This window comes from Microcebus murinus, chromosome 16, assembly GCF_040939455.1.
Source record: "Microcebus murinus isolate Inina chromosome 16, M.murinus_Inina_mat1.0, whole genome shotgun sequence".
Classification (NCBI taxonomy): Eukaryota; Metazoa; Chordata; class Mammalia; order Primates; family Cheirogaleidae; genus Microcebus; species Microcebus murinus.
In genome coordinates, this window is record NC_134119.1 from 70,345,736 (window position 1) to 70,370,751 (window position 25,016).

At 43.6% G+C, this 25,016-nt stretch overlaps 1 pseudogene; it reads right to left on the minus strand.

Annotated features, from left to right (window-relative positions):
- Positions 1 to 822: 822 nt before the first annotated feature.
- Positions 823 to 1,265, minus strand: LOC109729927 (stress-associated endoplasmic reticulum protein 1 pseudogene; annotated as a pseudogene).
- Positions 1,266 to 25,016: the final 23,751 nt, after the last annotated feature.

Sequence of the window (25,016 nt, forward strand, 5' to 3'; positions counted from 1 at the left end):
CAGTGACTGATTAAGTTAGAAAATGCTCGACCAATTTTTTTAATGGCATCTTAGGTTACTATACTCATGCAAAATCCAAGGTAGTACAATAGAAACTATATTGTTAAAATAGATGTTGTGGCTATAAGCATCTCCCTTTATATTAGGCATTTAGAAGCTTTTAAAAATCTTTAGATGCTGAGAGTTGTGGTAAAACTAGGCTAACTATGTAGTTGTTCCATTTATAAGCACCTTATTACAGGACAGTTACTGTTGGGAACCAAGGCCTTTGAAGTTTTTAACCCAGAAATACCCTGAGCAGAAAATACCCTGAGTTGCCAAAAAGTGCTTAACGACCATTCCAAGAAAAAACTGCAAGATGTTCCAGGCATGCTGCCTGAGGCTGTTTATAATTGATCAACCCTAACCCCCCCGCTGCCCCTCCCTACTTCATTGTTTCTGTATGCTTATAAAACCAACAAAGGATCTAAGTAAAGCAGACCTTGACAACCCTTTGCTTGGTCTCGTTCCTTTCTCTCGCTCATCTCTTTCAGGCAAGGTCCCCCTTGACCCCACGAGTAACAGAAGGTCCCGCGGGCTGAGACAAGTTACATGACCCTATAAGGGAGTGTGCTTTGAATTCAAGAGAGTAATAAAGTGCCTAGCTATATAAAAACCACAAGACTCTAAATTTTAAATTAAGCTAATTGCAGTTACACATTAGGGTTAACAAAATCTAGACACTGTCTACACAGATTTAATCTAATTGCCCATTCTGCATACTATTTCAATAGCCACATAAAAATCTTACTCTTTACTGACTAAATAAGTAGGATCCACTACTGTAGCTTAACAATCAAATTTTATTGCTTTATTCATGTGGTGTTTTTGCAAGGCACTGTGGTATGGACTAGAAAACTTGGAATGACTCTTGAAGAAACCGTGGAATGACACATGGAGGATGATAGGAAAGTCATTCTGAGGCAGGATGCTTTACTGAATTGTTTTTATCCAGGGCATCAAACATCAGGAATGAGTTCAAGTTAAAATTCACAGGAGAATGGAAACATCTTAAGGTCAGTCACTTCACATGCCCATCCTGATGCTTTGAATAATCTGGAAAATTGCAGAGCCACAAACAACAAAAACGAAGAGAGCCAATAACCAGGGTCCTACAGACGCCTTCTCTCGGGGGCATTTCTCGAGGTCTGGGCGACGTTGCCGCGCTGGGTGATGTTCTTGCTGTGCTTCTCGTTGGCCATACGGATCGGCTGTTCGGTGACCATTTTCGCGGCGCCGCCACCTGCCCCGGCCACCCGTCACTCGCGCGCCCGCCGACCCTCAGCCGCTGCGAGGCTCCGCTCGGTGCTGCCCTGCTCCCCTGAGGCTATCAGGCCGGCACGGGCGGCGAAGGGCCCGGGGCGAGCGCGGGGACTGAGCGCCGGGACTGAGCGCGGGGACTGAGCGCGGGGACTGAGCGCCGGGACTGAGCGCGGGGACTGAGCGCCGGGACTGAGCGCGGGGACTGAGCGCGGGGACTGAGCGCGGGGACTGAGCGCGGGGACTGAGCGCCGGGACTGAGCGCGGGGACTGAGCGCCGGGACTGAGCGCGGGGACTGAGCGCGGGGACTGAGCGCCGGGACTGAGCGCCGGGACTGAGCGCCGGGACTGAGCGCGGGACTGAGCGCGGGGACTGAGCGCGGGGACTGAGCGCCGGGACTGAGCGCGGGGACTGAGCGCGGGGACTGAGCGCGGGGACTGAGCGCGGGGACTGAGCGCGGGGACTGAGCGCCGGGACTGAGCGCGGGACTGAGCGCGGGGACTGAGCGCGGGGACTGAGCGCCGGGACTGAGCGCGGGGACTGAGCGCGGGGACTGAGCGCCGGGACTGAGCGCGGGGACTGAGCGCGGGGACTGAGCGCGGGGACTGAGCGCTGGCGGCGGTGCCGACTGAGGACGCGGGACCAGCCGGCCGCGCCAGGAGCGCGGGAAGAAGAGAGCAGGCGCCGGGACCTCGCGCCAATGCGGGGAGCGTGGCGTGAAAGAGCAAGGAAACGCAGCACAACCGGACGGTGCAGCCCGCCGCCTCGAACCTGCCAGCAAATTAATAAACCTCCCTTTCCTTCTCCTCAAAACACTTGTCCTCATTCTTCTGAAGCAGACTTGGGGATAAGTGGCAAAGTTTTGGCAACAAACTGACAATTCTTGCCAAATCCATATTATATAAATTATATAAATTCAATATAATTCCCTCTAAAATAGCAACTATATTTTATCATGGAATTGACAGTATGTTGAATTAATTAATGAAACTGGAAAAACTGGCTACCCACATGGGTAATAAAACAATTGCATTACTATTTCACTATATACTCTAAATCCACATCATTGATGAAACGTAAATGCCAAATGACAAGTTTTAAAACTTTTAGAATAATAGAAATAAGAGTATCTTTATAGCCAGGCGTGGTGTTCACATCTGTAATGCTAGCACTGTACAAGGATTGCTTGACACCAGACTTAGCAACATAGCCAGACCCCATCTCTACAAAATTTTGAAAAATTAGCCAAGTGTAGTAGTATACACCTGCTGTCCCATCTACTTGGGAGGCTGAGCCACAAGGATCACTTGAGACCAGGCATTTGAGGCTGCAGCGAGCTATAATGATGGCACTTCACTCTAGCCCAGGCAACAGAGCAAGATGCTGTCTCAAAAAAACAAATAAAAAAATTAATAAGATAAGAATATCTTCTCAATATTGAAGTAAAACAACATTTTTTTAATGTAAGACAAAAAAATCCATTAATTGTCTAAGAAAAGTCATGAATTAGGCCTTTTCCTATAATAAAAAAAGAGAAAAACCCAGAAAAGTCATAAATTAGACTACACTAAAATAACCTTTACTGAACAAAATATACCTTAAAGAGTGAAAGGACAAAATTAAAAACTAGAATATATCTGAAGCATATATAACTGACAAAAGTATCAGACATGTACATAGAATCCCTACAAAGGAAAAAGAGAAAGGCAAACAAGTTAATAGAAAAATAGACATTTATCATGAAATGATAAATGATTTGTATTTCAAATAAGAAAACACAAATTGGCAAAAAATCATGAGTGGCTAAAATATTTTAGCAACAATAGAAATGCAAATCAAGAGAACATGAGAGAAAAATAGGAACCAAGGCAAGATGGCAGACTAGAAGCAACCTGCACATACTGCTCTCACAGGATCTAAAGTGGAGAGCACATATTCACCTTCTGATCAAATGTCTAAGAGAGAGCACTGGGAATCAACAGTTAGTAACAGGACACTCGCAAAGTGAAGGAGACGAAAAGAGAGGTGACCTAGTTGGCGGGATCAGAGGTATGCAGGGAAGGTGCCTACAGGTGGGGAAAGAAGAGGGAACCCTGGGGGTCCACAATACCCCCATGGACACTGCAATCAGAGCTGCAGGAGGGCCCCTGTGCAGCAGAAGGCTGGTGGGCTGCAAGGGGGGGCTGACTGGAGACCGTGCACAGCAGCACTGCTCTGGAGAAAAGGCACAGCAGGTTCCTGCTGGCTTACAAACCCTGGGCCCTACAGCTGGCGCCATTTTGAGGTTCCAGTCACAGAATCCTATGTCTATCTGCGGGATTATATACATTGCTGCTGCCTCCCCATCACCCCTGCTGGGCTTGGGAGACAGCGGGGAAATTGGGAGCTCTTATGTGCCCCCACTGCCACTGGAGGAAAAGTTGGTGCCCACTGTGCATGCCCTCAGACTTGGCGTCTGCTGCTGCCATGTGGGCAGCCCCACCCAGTCACAGCTGCCATAGGACCCAGACAGAGAGAGCGCCCATGACCCCAGACACCCCCTGCTGCTTCCTGGATGGCACCACCACTGCTAGACACGGGTGGGACAAACACTCACAATGTGTGTGCCAACCACCCATGATGACCGCAGAGCAATGGGGAGATGCAGGAGAGCAGAAGTGCTAAAGGCTCACAGTGCATCTGCACCTCTCTGGCCTGATCAGTCTTCTGGAGTAGGACTCAAGCACATCATCCAGGGATCTCTCACTGTCTTCACTGAACAACAGAGTTCCTAGCAGAGCAGAACAAAGCTACCTGTGTTTCTATGTTAAGCTTACACAGCTCAACCTCACCTGAAGAGGTTTCAGGTGAGAGGCCAGCATCAGAACTTGATAGAGTGTTGATAGACATGGAAAGGAAAAACAAAAAACAGGCTCTTTTGACACCCCCAAAAGATCACAATAGTTCACCAGCAATGGATTCCAACAAAAGGAAATTGTGAAAATGTCAAATATGGAATTCAGAACATGCATGGCAAGTATGATGAATGGGAATGATGAGAAAGTTGAAAACCAATGCAAATGAACCAAAAATAAAATTTAGGACATGAATGAAAAATTCACTAAGGAGATAGATAATGGGAAACAATGTAACAACTTTCAGAAATGAAAGAGTCATTTAGGGAATGTCAAAATACAGTAGAAACTTAACAACAGACCAGACCAAACAGAAGAAAGAATTGCAGAGCTTGAAGACAAGGCTTTGGTATTAACCCTGTTAGTCAAACATATAGGAGAAAGAATAATGAATAATGAACAGTCTGAGAAATATGGGACTATGTAAAGTGAAGATAAGAATCATAGGTTTCCCTGAGGGAGAAGAAGAAAAGCTAAAAAGCATGGAAATCCTATTTGAGGAAATAATTCAGGAAAATGTCCCTGTTACCACTAGAGATTTAGATATCCACATACAAGGTCATCGAACAGCTGCAAGATTCATGGAAAATAAGATATTATTACCAGGGCACACAGTCCAACCAAAGTCAAAGTGGAGAAAATCCTGGAAGCTGTGAGATGAAAGCATCAGACATACAAAGGAAGATGAAAGTAACTTATAAAGGAAAATCCACCAGAATAGGCAGACTTTTCAACAGAAACCCTACAAGCCAGAAGAGACTGGGGTCCCATTTTTAGTCTTCTTAAACAGAATAAGTGCCAGACAATAATTTTGTACCTTGTAAAACTACCTGTCATAAATGAAGGACAAATAAAGTCTTTCCCAGACAAATAAACACTAAGGGAGTTTATCACCACTAGATATGCCTTATAAAATATGCTTAAAAGTGCTTTGTACATGGAACAAACAACTGATACTCACTAGTGTAAAAACAACTGAAAGTTAATACTCAACTCTTATAAAATAGTAACACAAGGGAAAAAAATGGAGCAACTAGGTAAAAATTAACAAGATGAAAAGGATAGTACCTCACATATCAATATGAAAATTGAAAGTAAATGGTCTTAGTGCTCCACCTAAAAGATATATATTGGCTGAATGAATTAAAAAATGCAATGCAAAGATATACTGTCTTGAAGAAACCCATTCAACTCACAATGATTCTCATAGACTCAAGGTAAAGGGGTGGGAAAAATATTCCATTCAAATGGAAATCAAGAGTAAGCAGAAGTAACTATTCTCATATCAGATAAAATAGACTTTAAATCAACAACAACAACAACAACAACAAAAGACAGTTATCATACAATGGATGATAAAGGGAGCAATTCAATAGGATGAAACAATCCTAAATACATATGTAGCTCCCACAGATTGTACTAGATCTAAGTAAGGAAATAAATAAACAGCAACATCGTAATAGCCAAGGACTTCAATATTCCACTGACAGAACTAAACAGATCATCAAGGCAGAAAATCAACAAAGAAACATGGGACATAAATGGGACTCTAGAACAAATGGATCTAACAGATATTTACAGAACATTTTGCCCCAAAACTGCAGAGTATACATTCTTCTCATCAGCACATGGGACATTTTCCAAAACATATCATGTTAGGCCAGAAAACAAGTGTCAGCAAATTCAGAAAAACTGAAATCATACCATGTATCTTCTCAGATTATCATGAAATAAAACTAGAAATCAATTCAAAGAGGAACTCTCAAAACTACACAAATACAGGGCAATTAACCTGCTGCTGAATAATCCTTGGGTCAGTGATGAAATAAAGATGGAAATCAATAGATTTTTCAAATTGAATTACAATGATGACACAGTTTCCAAAAATCTCTCGGATACAGCAAAAAGCAGTGCTAAGAGGGAAATTCATAGCCTTAAATACCTACATCAAAAAGACAGAAAAATCACAAATTAACAACTGAATGTCACACTTGAAGGAACTAGAAAATGAACAAAGCAAACCCAAAGCTAGCAGAAGAAAAGAAATAACAAAGGTAAGAAAGAGCAGAACCAAGTAAAATGGCAACCGAAAAAAATTACAAATGATCAAGGAAGTCAAATTTCATTATTTGACAAGATAAACTAAATCAATAGACCACTAGCTAGATTAATCAGAAATAGAAGAGAAAGAACTCAAATAAGCTCAATCAGAAATGAAAAAGGAGACATTACAATTGATATCACAGATACATAAAATATCATCCATGACCACTATGAAAATATTTAGGCAAACAAACTAGAAAATCTAGAGGAAATGGATAGTTTTGGAAACATACAACTTCTCAAGCTTGAATCAGGAAAAAATAGAAGTCTGCAACAGACTAATAATGAGCAGAGAGATTGAAACAGTAATATACATACATAATGAGTGAGATGTGCACCCTCTGGGGGATGGTCACACTTGAAGCTCAAACTTGTGGGGGGAGGGAGGAAAGGGCATTATTCAAAACCTTAAAATTTGTACCCCCATAATGTGCTGAAATAAAAAAAAAGATCTGAACACACACACACGAATCTCCCAACAACAAAGAACCCCTGATGAGGATTCACAGCTGAATTCTACCAGACCTACCAAGAACTGGCATCTATCCTATTGAAACTGTTCCACAACACCAAGAAGGAAGGAATCCTCCCCAATTCATTCTATGAAGCCAGTATCACCCTGATACCAAAGCCAAGAAAGGACACAACAAAAAAAGAAAACTATAGCCCGATATCCCTCATGAACATAGATGCAAAAATCCTAGCAAACCAAATCCAACATCACACCAAAAAGATAATTCACCATGATCAAGTGGGTTTTATCCCAAGGGTGCACAGATGGTGTAAAATACCCAAAATCAATAAATGTGATTGATAACATAAACAGAAGTGAGAAAAAAAAACATATGATTATCTTAATAGATAAAGAAAAAGCATTCAGTAAAATCCAGCACCCTTTCATGAAAAAAGAAAAAAAATGGAAAAACTAGGCATAGAAGGAACACACCTCAAAATAATTGAAGTATCAACATTAAAATGTGCTGACACAGCAGTGGTCATATGCTGAGACACCCGTGCCCAGGAAACAGTAACTGTCTGGGTGACTACATGTATGCACTGACGGAGAAGGAGGTGTGGAGTGGTCTAAGGTTGCATCCAGTCTTCTAATCTGCTTGGATGGCAGGACCATTCACTGAAACTTGGGAGGTGGTAAGAGTGAGCAAGATCATGGGTTCCTGATTAGGCATGTTGAGCTTTGTGCTTTTGAGATACTTAAGTGGAGGCGTAGAATTCAAGAGTGGAGAAGATTTGAAATAGACTCTGAATGGCTGAAAAGGGACAGCACTAAGACAACTCAAGGGCTGGCTCAGCAGCCCAGTGGACCAACACGGAAGAGAGATCATGACTCTGCAGGGACACCAGTGAACACACATGACTGCCCAAGTGCCCTCAGCAGCCCAGGTGTGGGACAGAGAAGGCCAAACAAAAGTCACCTAGAGGTTCTACAACACAGGAGATGCAGGAAGACATGGGCAAGGACTACTTCAGTGTCTGACTGACACTCAGAAAACAGGCTGATGGAGAAGGAGGGAAAGGGGGGTAGGCAGGATACAGCTGGAGAATGAAATTGGGAGAGTTTTCCCCAGAGTTCAGAAGGAAATATATCATTTTTCATCATGACTAATAAAACTTGAGAAATACTCACAGTTTATTATAATGAGTCACTTACTATGGCTCAGACACTGTGCTGCTATATGCATTAAGAGATAACATGATTACATCTTCAAACAACCCAATGACAAAAACTATTGTTACTATCATTTTTCAGGGAACAGACTGACTAGCAGACTGAGTAGATGAGCGCCAAACCATTTGCTCTTCTCCTTGGACACACAGCTCAGCCACACTTCCCAGATCAGTGGACCCACTGTAGCCAAATCCCTACCTCCTATGGGTAGGATGTGAGGTGAACTGGTGCTTCTGGAAGTGGCTGTGACTTCCCTTCCTCTTAATGCTCTGCCAGCAGGAGGATGTCAACACAACCTTAAAGCAAAGGCTGATGACAGAAGGTACCTGGGCCCACGAATTACTGTGTGCTACAGAGCTCCCCATAGACCCACACAGACCTTGGTATGAATGAGAAAATGGTTTTCCTATGCTGAACCACCAAGAGTTTGGAGTTTGTTCACAACAGCAGCTAGTGTTAACTTGTCGGAACTTATATTCAAAGACATGAGAGCATGCACCTTCACTAGAGCCGCAGAGCTGGTGATGGACAAGATGGGTTTCAGGCCCACACAGTTGGAGCCCTGAGACAAATGCCAGTTCATCAACCTCACTTGTCCCCAGGGGTGAAGACATGTGTGAGGGGGATGGGAGGAAAAAGGGACTACAGGTCAAAAGGCTCCTCCAAGGCTCCCAAATTCCTGGAGAGGCCACAACAAGAAGCTTCCCTGAGATTCCAGGGCCAATGTTGTCTTCCTAGTTTCAAGCCTGCAGAGCCTCCCAGCTGCCCAGACCTTGGCTCCTACCTGGACAGAGTCCTTGGAAGAGGTCTTTCCTTACTGTCCATGGCTCCTGCCCATGCTCTAGCTGGTAGATCAGCTCAGGTCTGGGAACAGGACACCCTGTTTGTGGAGAAAGAAATTGGACACATGGATTCTGACAAAAAGAAATAAAGACCCTCCATCAGCAGCACAATTCACAATTGCAAAGATGTGGAAACAACCCAAGTGCCCATCAATACATGAGTGGATTAATAAAATGTGGTATGTGTATACCATGGAGTTCTACTCAGCTGCAAAAAACAATGGTGATCTAGCACCCCTTGTATTATCCTGGATAGAGCCTGAACCCATTCTACTAAGTAAAGTATCCCAGGAATGGAAAAACAAGTATCACCTGTACTCACCATCAAATTGGTAATAACTGATCAACACTTAAGTTCACATATAGTAATAACACTCATTGGGTGTCAGGCAGATGGGAGTGGGGAGGAGGGGATGGGTATATACACACACGTAATGGTGTGGTGTGCACCATCTGGGGGATAGACATGCTTGAAGCTCTGACTCGGGTGGGGCAAAGGGCAATATATGTAACCTAAACATTTGTACCCCCATAACATGCTGAAATAATAAAAATAAAAAAATCTATAAAGACCTAGCATTTTAAAGAAAATCCTTACATATGCTTGAAAATAAATTACACATAAAATACAAACAACAAACAAACAAACAAACAAAAGACCCTTGATCTAGTCTGGGACTTCAGGGTGAGGATCAGTCGTTGGAATGAAGCTGCTCCCATCCACCCAAAGTAAAAACTCTTACGTGACCCAGAAACCAAGAGCATGTCACGCTATGCTGCCATGGAAGCTTTACTCTCGATAGCAAGTCAAAAGCTAGTATTTACAGGATAGAACCACCCCCAAGGGACTGTGCCAAGCAATATAAATAATGCATTATGTCATTTCAAAATTGAATAATATTTATGGAATACTTTAGAGAAAAACTGACATATTTCAAATATTGACTCATTTCATTCAAAATAAGGTATGTGTCTTCATTGATCCCATCCTTTTCCACATCCTAAGCAATGTTTTATAGCACCCTTCCTCTAGACCGTGGAATAAATGGAGGATCCAACTTGAGGATTTCCTCAAAGCATCCCCAGGAAGTCTATGCCACTATCAATACTATTTTATAGATGAAGAAAACCAGGCTTAAAGTGATTCCTGAAGAGCACAGAACTGGTGAGTGGCCGAGCCAATGAGGAAAGCCAGGTGTTGGCATCTCTGCTCTCTGTGCTGCTTAAACACAAAGCTCCACAACAATGCCCAGATCGTGCCCCATCCACGCTTGACCACCATGGTAATAGTGATGAGGATGACAACAGTATCGGGGCAGCAGGAATCCCAAGGGCTCCCCCCTGCACACACCCTGGTCTCCCAGGCACTCTTCTGAGCCCTTTTCATACAGCGACACATTTACCCTGGACACAGCCCTGGGAAGATTGGACAATTGCTCATTTGACCAATGAGCACACTGAGGCACAGATGGTTCGGTAAATTGCCTACGGCCACAAGTTTTAAGCAGCAGAGCTGGGACTGGACGCTAGGAGTCTGGCTCCGAATCCTGGCCTCTCAAGCACTACGCTAAGAAGGAAACTGCGAGCATCGCAGAGAGCAAGTGGTAGGTGATATGAGGCATGGACGGGACCTGGAAGATCCATCCTCAGTGGCAGGAAGCAGGCTCAGTGACTCCAGCCATGGCATTTCATACACCATTAAACATTTTTAAAACTCCTATATGTCCACTTAGGTGTTGATCAGTGAAACCAATTTGCTGGTGAGTACATGTGGTGCTTGTTTTTCCATTCTTGGGATACTTCACTTAGTAGAATGGGTTCCAGCTCTGTTCAGGAAAATACAACAGGTGCGATACAGGTGGGGGGAAGGGATAGGTATATACAAACATAATGAGTGTGAGGCGCACCATCTGGGGGATGGTCAGGCTTAAAGCTCTGACTCGAGGGATTGGAGGGGGTAAGGGCAATATACGTAACCTTAACATTTGTACCCCCATAATATGCTGAAATATAAAAAGAAAAGAAAAAAAAATTTTAAACTCCAAGTCCCACAATGGTATGGTTACTGAAGGACACTTACAGAAACATCAAATAGCATCTATTCTCATCAACATTTCACAAAGAGAGGATTTTACTTCACAAAAACAAAACAACATAAAAACCCCACACAGGTAGCTTCATAAATGAAGGAGCATCTTCTAAACAGAGTTAAGTTTAGGTTCACGACAGACCAAATACAATGGTCTTAATTCCCTGACTTTGCCGAGGACAGGTGTATCAATCATGTTTTTCAATAATTTTCTGTATTTCATGTTTTAACATCTTGAAGGCTTTTCAGACTTTGGGAGAAACTGCCCATCTCAAGGCTAGCTGAGCCCCAGGATAAGAAACAACTCCCCTGGGAACAAGCACATGCCTTTCATGTGCAAACCACCCAGTCCAAAACCATACCCACAACTACTTCCTTTATCAACCTTTCACATACCAACGCAGCATCTGCCCTAAATCAACCCACAGCCAGGTGCCAGACAACTAGGGACAGCCCCCACACCCCAAAGCTCACTAGAATTATTCAAACTAGCCAATCCTAAACCACTGACCATGCCCTGCCTGCCTTTCCAGAAGAAACCCCGGATAATGCCTGTGGCCTGTGCTTTTCCCTCCCTCCCGCTTCCTGATGCTTCTCCACGAGGCCCTGAATATGGTGCCATGCCCTGTTCTCTGTACATCATAAATTCTTCTTTCTATGCTATTGACTTTTCCGTGTTGTCACTAAGTCACTGCTATAAATTTAAACCCTGTGGGCACAAATTAATACAACTGGTGCCCCAAGCAGTGGGACTCAGTGTTGGCTGGAGGGTCATGTCTGTAGACAACTGTCAGCTCACTAGGCGACGGCGCCACACTGCTCTGCTTGGGAAGGCGCTGCTCACTGCTGGCAGGCTTGTCCTTTGCCTGCTGCTGCTTTCTCCACACCTGCTGTTTGCCGGCATGGGTTTCCAACCTGAAGTCTGTGGGACTCCTGAAGGAGTGCTCCTCAGGTGCCTCCATAGACTAAAGCTGTGGTCTCCAACCCCTGGGCCACAGACCAGTAACCGTCCCTGGCCTGTTAGGAACCAGGCTGCACAGCAGGAGGTGAGTGCAGGCGAGCAAGTGAAGCCCCGTCTGTGTTCACAGCCGCCCCCCATCACTCGCACCATCGCCTGAGCTCTGCCTCCTGTCAGATCAGTGGTGGCATCCGATTTGCAGGAGCACAGATCGTACTGTAAATGGCGCGCGGGAGGGATTAGGCTGTGCTCTGTATGAAGATCCAACGCCTGATGATCTGAGGTGGAGCTGAGGCGGTGACGCTGGCGCTGGGGACTGGCTGCAAACACAGACCGTCGTTAGCAGAGAAGTCTGACTGCACAGAGACCATAATAAATCAACTGCTTGCAGACTCATGTCAAACCCTATCACTGAGTGGCAAGAGACAGTTAAGCTGCATCTGCTGGCAGGCTTTAGAGTGGCAAGCGAGTTGATGAACTTCAATTGTACAGCTGCATCTGGTGGCAGGCTTTAAGTCACAATCCAACACTTATTTTAGTCCACACATGGCCTGCCCATTATTTTATTTACCACCCACGCCTCTTTCCCGCACTGGGCACGTATCTCACAGTTTTGGTAAGCTCACAGGCTAACCCTAGCAAAGATGAGTAAAAAATAAATGTTGCTGGAGAGCTGCTTTGAATTTTTTTTTTTTTTGAGACAGAGTCTCACTTTGTTGCTCAGGCTAGAGTGAGTGCCGTGGCGTCAGCCTAGCTCACAGCAACCTCAATCTCCTGGGCTCAAGTGATCCTCCTGCCTTAGCTTCCCGAGTAGTTGGGACTACAGGCATGCACCACCGTGCCTGGTGGTGCATGCCTGGCTAATTTTTTGTATATATTTTTAGTTGGTTAATTAGTTTCTTTCTATTTTTAGTAGAGACAGGGTCTCGCCCACGCTGGTTTTGAACTCCTGACCTTGAGCGATCCACCTGCCTTGGCCTCCCGGAGTGCTAGGATTACAGGCATGAGCCACCGCACCCGGCCTGGCGAGCTTCTTTGAAAATAGTGAAAGACCCAATGATGAGACAGCACAAGACTATAAGATTGCCAACAAAATGAAAGCTGCATTTAAAAGAAAATACCAAGGGTCCTACTTAAATCACGGGTTCATTGCAACAGATGATTCACATTCTCCAAGCATGCTTTGTATAATACGTGGCAACTGGCTATCCAACGAAGCCATGAAAACTGAAAAACTTCAAAACTGCTTTGCCACATGGAGACCAGGCACCCTGCATTAAAAGACAAGCCTTTGGAGTTTTTCAAAAGAAAATACATGAACACAAAGAACAGAAGCAATTATCGAAGGCCACCACTTCATCCAATGTGTCTGCTGGAGCATGACTCTCAGTGGCTAACCGCAGCGCTAAGCTAAGAAGCCCTTTGCTCTGGGTGAAGAGCTGATCCTGCTGCTGCTGAGGGCGTCTGGCTTTTCAGAGGCTGCAGTTCGAAAGGCGGCACATGCTCCTCTTTCGGCTAGCACCATAACTAGACTACCTGATGAGGAGAGGACAGCAGAGGACACTGAGGCACAACTCTTAGCGAGGATTAGTGAGCCACCACGGTACTCAATCCAGGGTGACGAGTCTATGGATGTTGACAATAAGGCAACAATGCTTGTTTGTCTGTGATATATTCTTTTAAGACAATGTGCATGACGATATGTTATGCACACTTTTGTTGCCAACCAACACCACAGCTGCAGAACGATTCGAGTCTTTGAATGATGGCAAATCAGGAAAACTGAATTGGTCATTTTGTGTCGGTACATGCATGGACAGAGCGGCCGCCACGACTGGGCGGCTTTCTGGTTTCACTACTCGGGTCACGGAGGCTGCTTCTGAACGTGAGTCTACGCACCGTGCCACCCACGGAAAAATGCTGGCTAGCCGAAAGATGTCACCTGAACTAAACAACATCGTGCAGGATGTGATTCAAATTCGCAACCACATTAAGTGCATGCCCTTAACTCACATCTGTTCACGCAGCTCTGTGAGGAGATGGACGCAGAGCACACGTGTCTTCTCTTACACACAGAAGTGAGACGGCTTCCTAAAGGGAGAACATTGGCCAGAGTTTCTGATTACAAGAGCTGCTCCAAAGATTGCTCGTAGACAATCACCACTGGTAGCACCTTTCAGTGACACAGTATGAGTCACAAAACTTGCTTCTCTGTGACACATATTCAACCTGTTCAATGAACTCCATCTGTCACCTCAAGGGAGAATGACAACTGGGTTCAAGTCAGCAGATAAAAGTGACTGCATTCAAAGCCAAACTGGGATTATGGAGGCAACAAGTGAACACCGGCATTTTGGACATGTTCCAAACATTAGTAGAGATTTTGAAAAAGACTGAGCCAGGACGTTACTTCTCCCAGCTGGTGCACGATCACCTATCTCAGCTTCCAAGAGTTTGAGCATTACTTCCCAACCACAAAAGACCCCTGAACTGGGAAGGAATGGGTCTGTGATCCATTTCTGAACAAGCCAGGTGAATCGACTTTGTCTGTGCTAGAAGAGGATCAAAACTGCTTGACATCGCAAATGACGGTGGCCTTAAAAGTATGTCTGAGACACCTTCAAATCTCCCTACATTCCGGATTGCAGTCAGGCAGAATCCTGAGATTGTCACAAAAGCACTGAGAAGCTGCTTCCGTTTCCAACATTCTATCTTTGTGAAGCAGGGTTTCTGCCGTGGCAGCAGCCAAATGAGATTACGGAGTAGACTGGACATAAGCAACACGCTTCCGGTGTCACTGTCTCCCATCAACCCCAGATGGCACCATCTAGTTGCAGGAAAACAAGCTCAGGCTCCCACTAATTCTGCATCATGGTGAGTTGTGTCGTTCTTTCATTATACATTACGATGTAGTAATAATAGAAGTGAAGTGCACAATAAATGTAATGCACTCCAGTCATCCCGCAACCACTGCACCCATCCCCACCCCAGTCTGTGGAAAAATTATCTTCCATGAAACCGGTTCCTGGAGCCAAAAAGGTTGGGGACCACTGGTTTAAAGGTGTCACAGTCTAGGTCTGCAAGGACAGTAATTCCCTACTTGGCACGGTTCTGGGAAGACTGATCTCACTGGTCTGCTTTTATGAGTTAGATATGCCTAGTTTCTGGGTTGGTGACCCAAGTTGTGTCAGGATAACTGGTTAACGTGTAAGGCTGAGGCCCCCCTCACCCTTCAGTACAAGAGTGAGGAAATGCTTCATCTAAGAGTGTCCTGGGACGCCAGTGCCACAGTACCAAGGGCGCTGGTGGGCTGCTCCACTGAGTTATTTTCTCTCCCCATCTTGTTAGAGGATGGCCATCTGGCTTGCCCTTTTAGATGGGGGCAAGGACTACGCTTGGGACAGAGGCTGTACCAGGGACAGCCTGCAGTCTAGAGGCACCAAGCCCCTTCCCCACCCCCTTTCCTCTTATTACCCAGAGGCAGAAACTAAAATCCACTGTTTTAAGAGGCTAAAAGCCTGAGAAAAGAAAGAAGAAAAAAGAAGTAAAAGGGGAAAATTCTGTGCCTTTAGGCAGCTACAAGTTCAAAGTGTGGGGGGGGGGAGAGAAAAGAAAACTTTAAATCTATGTACTACACAAATGCTAAGTTTAGCAAACATAATACTAGTTCTACATTATTTAGTTTTAAAAATAACAAAAAATAAATATTCCCCAAATACAGAGGTAGAAACTAAATAAAACGTTAAATAAATTATATATAAAAAATTTTAACGTGACATTATTTTAACAATGTCCATAATTTAACCCAATTGGAAATCTAAAAATTATATACTGAAAATTTATAACAAATTACATGGTAATAATATATAGCACATATATAACAAATAGATACTACAAAGTGTATATTATAAAAACCAAAAGATGGTACTGATTTGCTTTTGTGCCTCTACAATATAGGCTCTAAATTAACTTGCTAAATGTTAATTTAGCTAAACATTTAGAATTTGCTAAAATACAACAATTGACAAAACTTCATAGGCTTAATCAATGCTGGAGTTCAAATTATAGTTATACTTGGGAATCTCACTAAATTTAAAAACTGTCCTCCCTTAATCTTAAAAAGTAACTAAACAACAAATAGACAAAAAGATAGGCATGCCTCACGTTAACTGCAGCCTTGTCTAACTTCCCACAGTCACAGCACCCATTGTTCTAAAATAGCCCATATTGGGCATAGATGCTCTGACACTAATTATAAAATACGTAATTCATAAAGGGGTGATTGTCCCCATTGCTTCTCTATTCCACCCCTTAATTTTGTTCATTCTTAAACCTTTCTCCAGGAGCACAGTGATGACATCACACTGACAACTCCCTCCACCGACGACATTCATTTGACACATTCATTATAGATACGAAAGTCCAATATCTCTTAGTTCTTTTGGGGTGTCCCTAATGGCCCTAAATCCATAAAAAATATTCAAATTTGCCACTCTTGTACTGTTTATTCCACCCCACCTTTCCTTTCCACAGAAACCCCAGTAAAGTCCGTGGCCCGTCCTTTCGCCTGCCTTGTGCTGACGACACTGGTGCCGCCCCATGTGGCCCCATGTGAGCTGGCATGCCCCTTTATCTCAAGAGCTGTAACAAAGTTTTCCTTTGCACTAACATCAGCACTAACATTTCTGTGTCGTCACTCAGACATCACCGCAAATTAAAATCCCACAAATCCACACAAATGACGACACTGTGACAGTTAAACAAGTGGAACATGAACAGTGCCTGGGACAGCCCTGACATCCAGGCAGTGCTCCAGGGACTTCAGCTGTGACCATGATTAATTGCTTTTCTTAAAAGTGGTCCCCTTTTTTATTTCTGTTAGGTTTCTTCAAAAAAAGAATCCTGCATCACTTTGGTAAATGGAAAACCCAAAGTCGTGTGCTTTGCAATGCAGCACTGAAACCAAGACAACTTCGTTAGTCCCTGTGAGCTCATGCCGCCTGCTCAGGGCTGGGAGCCGAGGCTGCTCCCTCTGTTGAAAAGGGGAAATTAGCAACAGTTCATGGGATGTTAAGACTCAGCACTAAACCCAGACTTCCCTCAACAACCCTCAGGAGGCTGGAGAGAGAAGAAGTTAAAAAATGGCTTCCTCAGTGTGTCTGTAAATGCCAGCAGAGGTGTCTACACACCCACGAAACAGGGTTTCTCAGCCTCAGCATGACTGACGTTTAGGTCCAGACAATTTTGTTTGGTGGGAAAAGGAGGTAGAGGATCTGTCCTGGGCACCACAAGGATGCTTGGCAGCATCTCACATCTCTGTCACTGGATGCCAGTTGCATCCTCATCCCAGATATGACAACCAAAAACACGTCAAAATGGCAGACTAGGGATGACCTCCTTGCTCTCTGCTCTTGGAGTGGGAAGTGAAGAAGGCGGCTTGAATCACTCGAGTGGGTAGTTCTCCCACAGGATCAGCTTCACGGAACTGCAGGGAAGCTTCAAGGGGCAGCAGCGCCGGGAAAAGGAAGAAAGTGACTCAGCGGCCAGCCAAACGGCTGTGTGATCCTTCCCACAGGGGGACGACTTCTCCTTCACTGACCTCCACACCCACGCAAGCAGGGAAGTGCCTGAAGACAGCATGAAGAGGTAACACGGACGGGCAGGCAGGTTGGAGAGGAGGCAGGAGCGGAAAGTAATTTGAAATCTCCAGGGCACCGTGTAAGGTCGTTGCAAGGGAGGGAGTGGAAGAGGGGAGTGAGAGCCATCCTCTGGGACGCTCCCGGGGTCTCCAGTGTCCCAAGCCCTGCCGCTGCGGGGATGTGCCTATAGTTTTTGCCCCTCGGCGGAACTTGTCCGCAGTTCCCAGCCGCTTGAACTCTCCCAGTGAAGGGACAGAAGGTGGGGTGAGAGCCATCCTCTGCAGACCCTCCACAGGGGTCTCCAGCGTCCCACGCCCTGCCACCGCAGGGACACACAGATAGTTTTCACCCCTCCACAGAACTTGTCCGTGGTTCCCAGCTGCTTGAACTCTGCCGGTGAAGGGACAGAGCGGGGGGCGAGAGCCATCCTCTGTGGACCCTCCCCAGGGGTCTCCAGCGGTCCACGTCCCACCACCGGGGACAGGGACGTGTGGATAATCTTCACCCCTCGGCGAAACTTGTCCGCGGACCCTAGCCGCTTGAGCTCTGCTAGTGAAGGGGCAGAAGGTGGGGACGAGAGCTATCCTCCACAGACCCTCCCCAAGGGTCTCCAGCGGCCCAAGACCCACCACCGGGGTGCAGAAAGTTTTCACCCCTCAGCAGAACTTGTCTGTGGACCCCAGCTGCTTGAGCTCTGCTGGGGAAGGGGGCGTAAGAGGAGGCTAGTGCCATCCTCTGTGGATCCTCCCCAGGGGTCTGCAGTGGCTAAAGCTCCACTGGTGACACACGGAAAAGGGATAGTCTTCACCCCTCAGTGGAGATTCTCAGTGGTCCCTGGCAGCTCAAGCACCACTGATTTTAGCTCATAATCCATTCCCTGCATCTCCAATCCTCAATAAAGCATCCAGAAGAGAAAGAACCAGTGAAAGTTTACAGGAAACATGAAGGACCAGAGAGAAAAGTCACCTCCAAAGCAAAATACTCATTTTCCATCGTCTGACACCAACTTACATGATATGAGTAAATTGACAGAGGGAGATTTCCGAATATGGATTGCTACAAAACTGAATGGAATTGAAGAGAAAATAGAATCACAACATAGAGAAACCACAAGAACAATACAAGAAATGAATGAAAGATTCTCCAAAGAAATCGAGACTATCAAGAAAAACCAAACAGAAATTCTAGCAATGAAGGAAACAATCAAGGATCTCCATAATTCAGTGGAAAGCCTAAGAACAGGATGGACCATGCAGAAGAAAGAATCTCAGAACTTAAAGATTATGCCTATGCTCTAAACAAATCAGAGGAAGAAAGGGAACACAGAAACAAGACCAAAGTTTACAGGAAGTGTGGGATTATGTTTAAAAACCAAATATCAGATTGATTGGGATTCTGGAAGGGGAAGAGGAACATTTACAAGGGCTGGAAAACTTATTTCACGGAATACTGGAGGAAAATATGCCAGGCCTGGCCAGAAATCTTGATATCCAAATACAAGAAGCACACAGAACTCTTGGGAGACTCAATGTGAAAAGGCAATCACCTTGCCATGTGGTTTTTAGGCTGACCAAAGTAAACGTGAAAGAAACAATTCTCCGTGCAGTGAGATGAAAGCAGTAAATGACCTATAAAGGTAAGCCTATCAGACTAACAGCAGACTTCTCATCTGAAACCTTACAAGGCAGGAGGGATTGGGTACCTATCCTTAATCTTCTAAAACAGAACAAAGCCCAACCTAGAATTCTTTCTCTGGCAAAATTAAGTTTCATCTATGAGGGAGAAATAAAGTCCTTCTCAAACAAACAATCACTGAAGGAATTTGCAAAGACCAGACCATCCCTACAGGAAGTTCTTAGACCTGCATTTCTAACCAAACAGGGCAGTAGACACTCCTCAAAGTGAAATCATCAAATAATTAAAGTTTAGATCTTGAACTAAATGATGGCCCAAGGAGTAAGACAAAGCAACAAGACTCCACCCAACAATATGAATGGTAATCTTCCTCCAATTTCAATCCTCTCAATAAATGTAAACAGCTTAAACTGTCATCTGAAGAGACATAGACTGGCAGAGTGGATAAAAATTCACAAGCCTAGCATCTGTTGTCTACAGGAAACACATCTAACCCACAAAGATGCCCGCCAGCTGAAGGTCAAGGGATGGAAAACTATCATCCAGTCAAATGGAAGTCAAAAGAAAGCTGGAGTAGCTATACGATTTGCAGATAATATAAGCTTTAAAATAGCAAAAGTAAAAAAAGGATAAAGATGGCCATTATAGGCCGGGCGCGGTGGCTCACGCCTGTAATCCTAGCACTCTGGGAGGCCGAGGCGGGCGGATTGCTCAAGGTCGGGAGTTCGAAACCAGCCTGAGCGAGACCCCGTCTCTACTAAAAAAATAGAAAGAAATTAATTGACCAACTAAAAGTATATATACAAAAAATTAGCCGGGCATGGTGGTGCATGCCTGTGGTCCCAGCTGCTCGGGAGGCTGAGGCGGGAGGATCGCTTGAGCCCAGGAGTTTGAGGTTGCTGTGAGCTAGGCTGACGCCACGGCACTCACTCTAGCCTGGGCAACAAAAAGTGAGACTCTGTCTCAAAAAAAAAAAAAAAAAAAAAAAAAAAAAAAAAAAAAAAAAAAAAAAAAAAAAAAAAAAAAGATGGCCATTATATAATGGTGAAAGGGAAGATCCAACAAGAAGATTTAACAATTCTTAATATCTACGCACCCAATACAGGAACACCCAATTACTTAAAGCAAACCTTGTCTAATATAAACACCTTGTTACATAACACTACCATAGTAGCAGGGGACTTCAACACTCCATTGAATGATCTAGATAGATCCTCCAAACAGAAAATAAGCAAAGAAATAATGGACCTGAATATAGCCCTTGATCAAAAAGGTCTGACAGATCTCTATAGAGCATTCCATCCAAACAAACTTGAATTTACTTCTTTTCAGCAGCCCAGGGATCCTACTCCAAAACTGATCACATCCTAGGCTGCAAATCAGATCTCAAAAAATTCAAGAAAATAGAATTTATACCTTGTATCTTCTCTGACCATAATGGTATAAAATTACAGTTCAATTCCTATAGAAACACTCAACCCCTCACAAAATCATAGAAACCAAACAATCTATTATTGAAAAATTATTGGGTAAAGGAAGAAATTCAGAGGGAAATCAATAATTTCTTCGAACAAAATGATTAACAGTGATACCTCTTACCAAAACCTGTGGGATACAGCAAAAGCTTACCTTAGAGGAAAACTAATAGCAATTAATGGTCACATCCAAAAAACAGAAAGCTTAGATACTGACAACCTAATGAATAAGCTCAAGGAATTAGAAAAAGAAGAGCAAACAATTTCCAATCCTAATAGAAGAAAAGAAATAACAAAGATCAAAGCAGAACTGAATGAAATGGAGAACAAGAGAACTATACTAAAAATCAATAAAACCAGTAAGCTGGTTTTTTGAAAAGATAAACAAAATCTATGGCCCTCTTGCTAGATTGGCAAGGACCCAAAGGGAAAGGACTGTAGTAAACTCAATAAGAAATGAAAAAGGAGAGATCACAACAGATACCAAAGAAATACAAAGCATTATATTTGACTATTATAAAAAACGATGTGTCCAAAAACTACAGAACAAAGATGAAATGGACAAATTCTTGGATTCATACAACCTCCCTAAGATCACGCAGGAGGCAACAGAATTCCTAAACAGACCAATCTCAAGCAAGAAATTGAAGCAGTAATTAAAAACCTGTCCAAATGGAAAAGTCCTGGGCCAGATGGCTACACTTTAGAGTTCTCCAAACATACAAAGATGAACTCATACCTATACTACAGAAACTATTCCACACCATTGAGAAGGATGGTATCCTTCCTAACTCATTCTACAAAGCCAATATCACCTTGATACCAAAGCCAGGAAAGGACACAACAAAAAAAGAAAATTACGGACCAATATCCCTCATGAATACAGATGCAAAAATCCTAAATAAAATGTTAGCAAACAGAATTCAGCAGCACATCAAAAAAATAATTCACCATGACCAGGTGGGCTTTATTCCAGAGATCCAAGGATGGTTAAACATACACAAGTCTATAAATGCAATTCACTTCATAAATAAAATCAAGAACAAAGACCATATGATTCTGTCAATAGATGAAGAAAAAGCATTTGACAAGGTCCAACACACCTTTATGATAAAATCTCTTTAAAAAATAGCCATAGATGGCTCATACCTTAAACTTCTCAAATCCACCTATGACAAACCCACTGCTAATATCATTCTAAATGGAGAAAAATTGAAATCTTTCCCCCTTCGATCCGGAACTATACAAGGGTGCCCACTATCTCCTCTCCTATTCAACATAGTGCTTGAAGTCCTAGCGATAGAAATCAGGCAGGAGAGGGGTATTAAGGACATTCAAGTGGGGGCAGATGAAATCAAACTCTTGCTCTTCACCGATGATATGATATTATACCTAGAAAACCCCATGGACTCTTCCAAGAAACTCCCAGACTTGATAACCAAATTTGGTAACGTTTCAGGTTATAAAATCAATATACACAAATCAGAAGCTTTCATATATGCCAAGAACCATCAAGCAGAAACTCAAATCAAAAACGCAATACTCTTTACTATATCTCCAAAGAAAATTAAATATCTAGGAGTATACTTAATGAAAGATACAAAAGATTTATACAAGGAGAACTACAAACACTAAAAAAAAGAAATTGCAGAAGATTTAAACAGATGGAAAAATCTACCTTGTTCATGGATTGGTAGAATCAATATAGTTAAAATGTCAATATTATCTAAAGTGATCTACAGAATCAATGCAATCCCCATCAAAATACCATCAGCATTCTTTATAGATCTAGAAAAAATAATTCTTCACTTTGTATGGAACCAGAAAAAACCTCATATAGCCAAAGCAATCTTAAATAAAAAGAACAAACTGGGAGGCATCAGTCTTCCATACTTCAAACTGTACTATAAAGCAATAATAGTTAAATCAGCCTGGTATTGACACAGGAACAAAAGCATAGATATCTGGAATACCAGATATCTGGAGATACCAGAGATGAAACCATCAGTATACAGTAATCTAATCTTTGATAAAGCTGACAAAAATATACATTGGGGAAAAGAATCTCTCTTCAATAAATGGTGCTGGGAAAACTGGTTAGCTACATGCAGAAAAGCAAATCAGGATCCCTACCTCTCACCTCTCACAAAAATTCACTCAAGATGGATAACAGACTTAAACTTAAGGCATGAAACCTTAAGAATCCTAGAAGAAGATGTTGGGAAAACCCTATCAGACATTAGCCTAGGCAAAGAATTTTTGAGGAAGACCCCCAAGGCAATCACTGCAGCATCAAAAAATAAACAAATAGGATCTGATCAAATTAAAAAGTTTCTGCACAGCCAAGGAAACCATCAGTAGAGCAAATAGACAACCCACAGAGTGGGAGAAAATATTTGCTCTCTACACCTCTGATAAAGGTCTAATAACAAGAATCTATCTAGGACTTAAAAGAATTAACAAGAAAAAATCAAACAATCCCATCAAGAAATAGGTGATGGGGCCGGGCGCTGTGGCTCACGCCTGTAATCCTAGCTCTTGGGAGGCCTAGGCGGGCGGATTGCTCAAGGTCAGGAGTTCAAAACCAGCCTGAGCAAGAGCGAGACCCCGTCTCTACTATAAATAGAAAGAAATTAATTGGCCAACTGATATATATATAAAAAATTAGCCGGGCATGGTGGCGCATGCCTGTAGTCCCAGCTACTCGGGAGGCTGAGGCAGAAGGATCACTCAAGCCCAGGAGTTTGAGGTTGCTGTGAGCTAGGCTGACGCCACGGCACTCACTCTAGCCTGGGCAACAAAGTGAGACTCTGTCTCAAAAAAAAAAAAAAAAAAAAAAAAAAAAAAAAGAAATAGGTGATGGAAATGAACAGAAATTTCTCCAAAGAAGACAGAATAATGGCATGCAAACATATAAAGAAATGCTCAACTTCTCTAATTATTAGAGAAATGCAAATCAAAACCACAATGAGATACCACCTAACCCCAGTACGAATGGCCTATATCAAGAAATCCCCAAACAACAAATGCTGGCGAGGATGCGGAGAGACAGGAACACTCCTACACTGCTGGTGGGACTGCAAATTAGTGCAACTTTTGTGGAAAAGAATTCGGAGATACCTCAAACAGCTAGAAATAGAAATACCATTCGACCCTGCAATAGCATTGTTGAGCATCTACCCAAAAGAGCATAAGACATTCTATTATAAAGACATCTGCACCCAAATGTTTTTTTTTTTTTTTTTTTTTGAGACAGAGTCTCACTTTGTTGTCCAGGCTAGAGTGAGTGCCGTGGCGTCAGCCTAGCTCACAGCAACCTCAAACTCCTGGGCTCGAGTGATCCTTCTGCCTCAGCCTCCCGAGTAGCTGGGACTACAGGCATGCGCCACTATGCCCGGCTAATTTTTTTTATATATATATCAGTTGGCCAATTAATTTCTTTCTGTTTATAGTAGAGACGGGGTCTCGCTCTTGCTCAGGCTGGTTTTGAACTCCTGACCTTGAGCAATCCGCCCGCCTCGGCCTCCCAAGAGCTAGGATTACAGGCGTGAGCCACAGCGCCCGGCTGCACCCAAATGTTTAGAGCAGCACAATTCACTATTGCACGGTCATGGAAACAACCCAAGTGCCCATCAATTCACGAGTGGATAATTAAAATGTGGTATATGCTCACAATGGAATATTACTCAATCCTAAGAAATGACTGTGAGCTAGCACCATTTATGCTATCCTGGATTAAGCTTAAGCCCGTTATCCAAAGTGAGGTGACCCAAGACATGGAAAATGGGCTCTACATCTACTCGCCATCAAATTGGTACTGACTGATTAAAACTATGGTTTTCAAATGGTGGCAATGCTCACCAGGATTCGGGGGGGGGACCCAATCTTAGGGATGTGGTGAGCATTTTGGAGGGGAAGGGCATAACTCTAACCCTTCTTAGGGAGAGGCAAAGATGTACAATGTAACCAAAATGTCAAAACAACAACAACAACAACAACAACAAAACTTTTTATCAGGTGGTGGGCAGGCGGGAGGGGGGAGGAGGAAAGGGGTGTATGCTTCCATAATGTATGTGATGCACACCACTGGGGGATTGGACACATCAGGGGGAGGGAGGGGGCAGGGGCAATATTTGTAATCCTAACAATATTTGTACTTCCATAATATGATGAAATAAAAGAAGAAAAGAAAAAAACAAAAAAAAACAAAAACATGTCCGTGCGTTGCCCAGTGCTCACTGGGCAGGGAGCCAGGAGGGCATGGGAGCCAGGAGGCACCCATAGTGTTTCATTACACACGGAAATCCCTTTTATAATGATGTTTTTTCATTCATTAGGCATGCTTTTATTATTATTGATACAATAGAAAAAACTCCATAAAAAAAGAAAAGAAA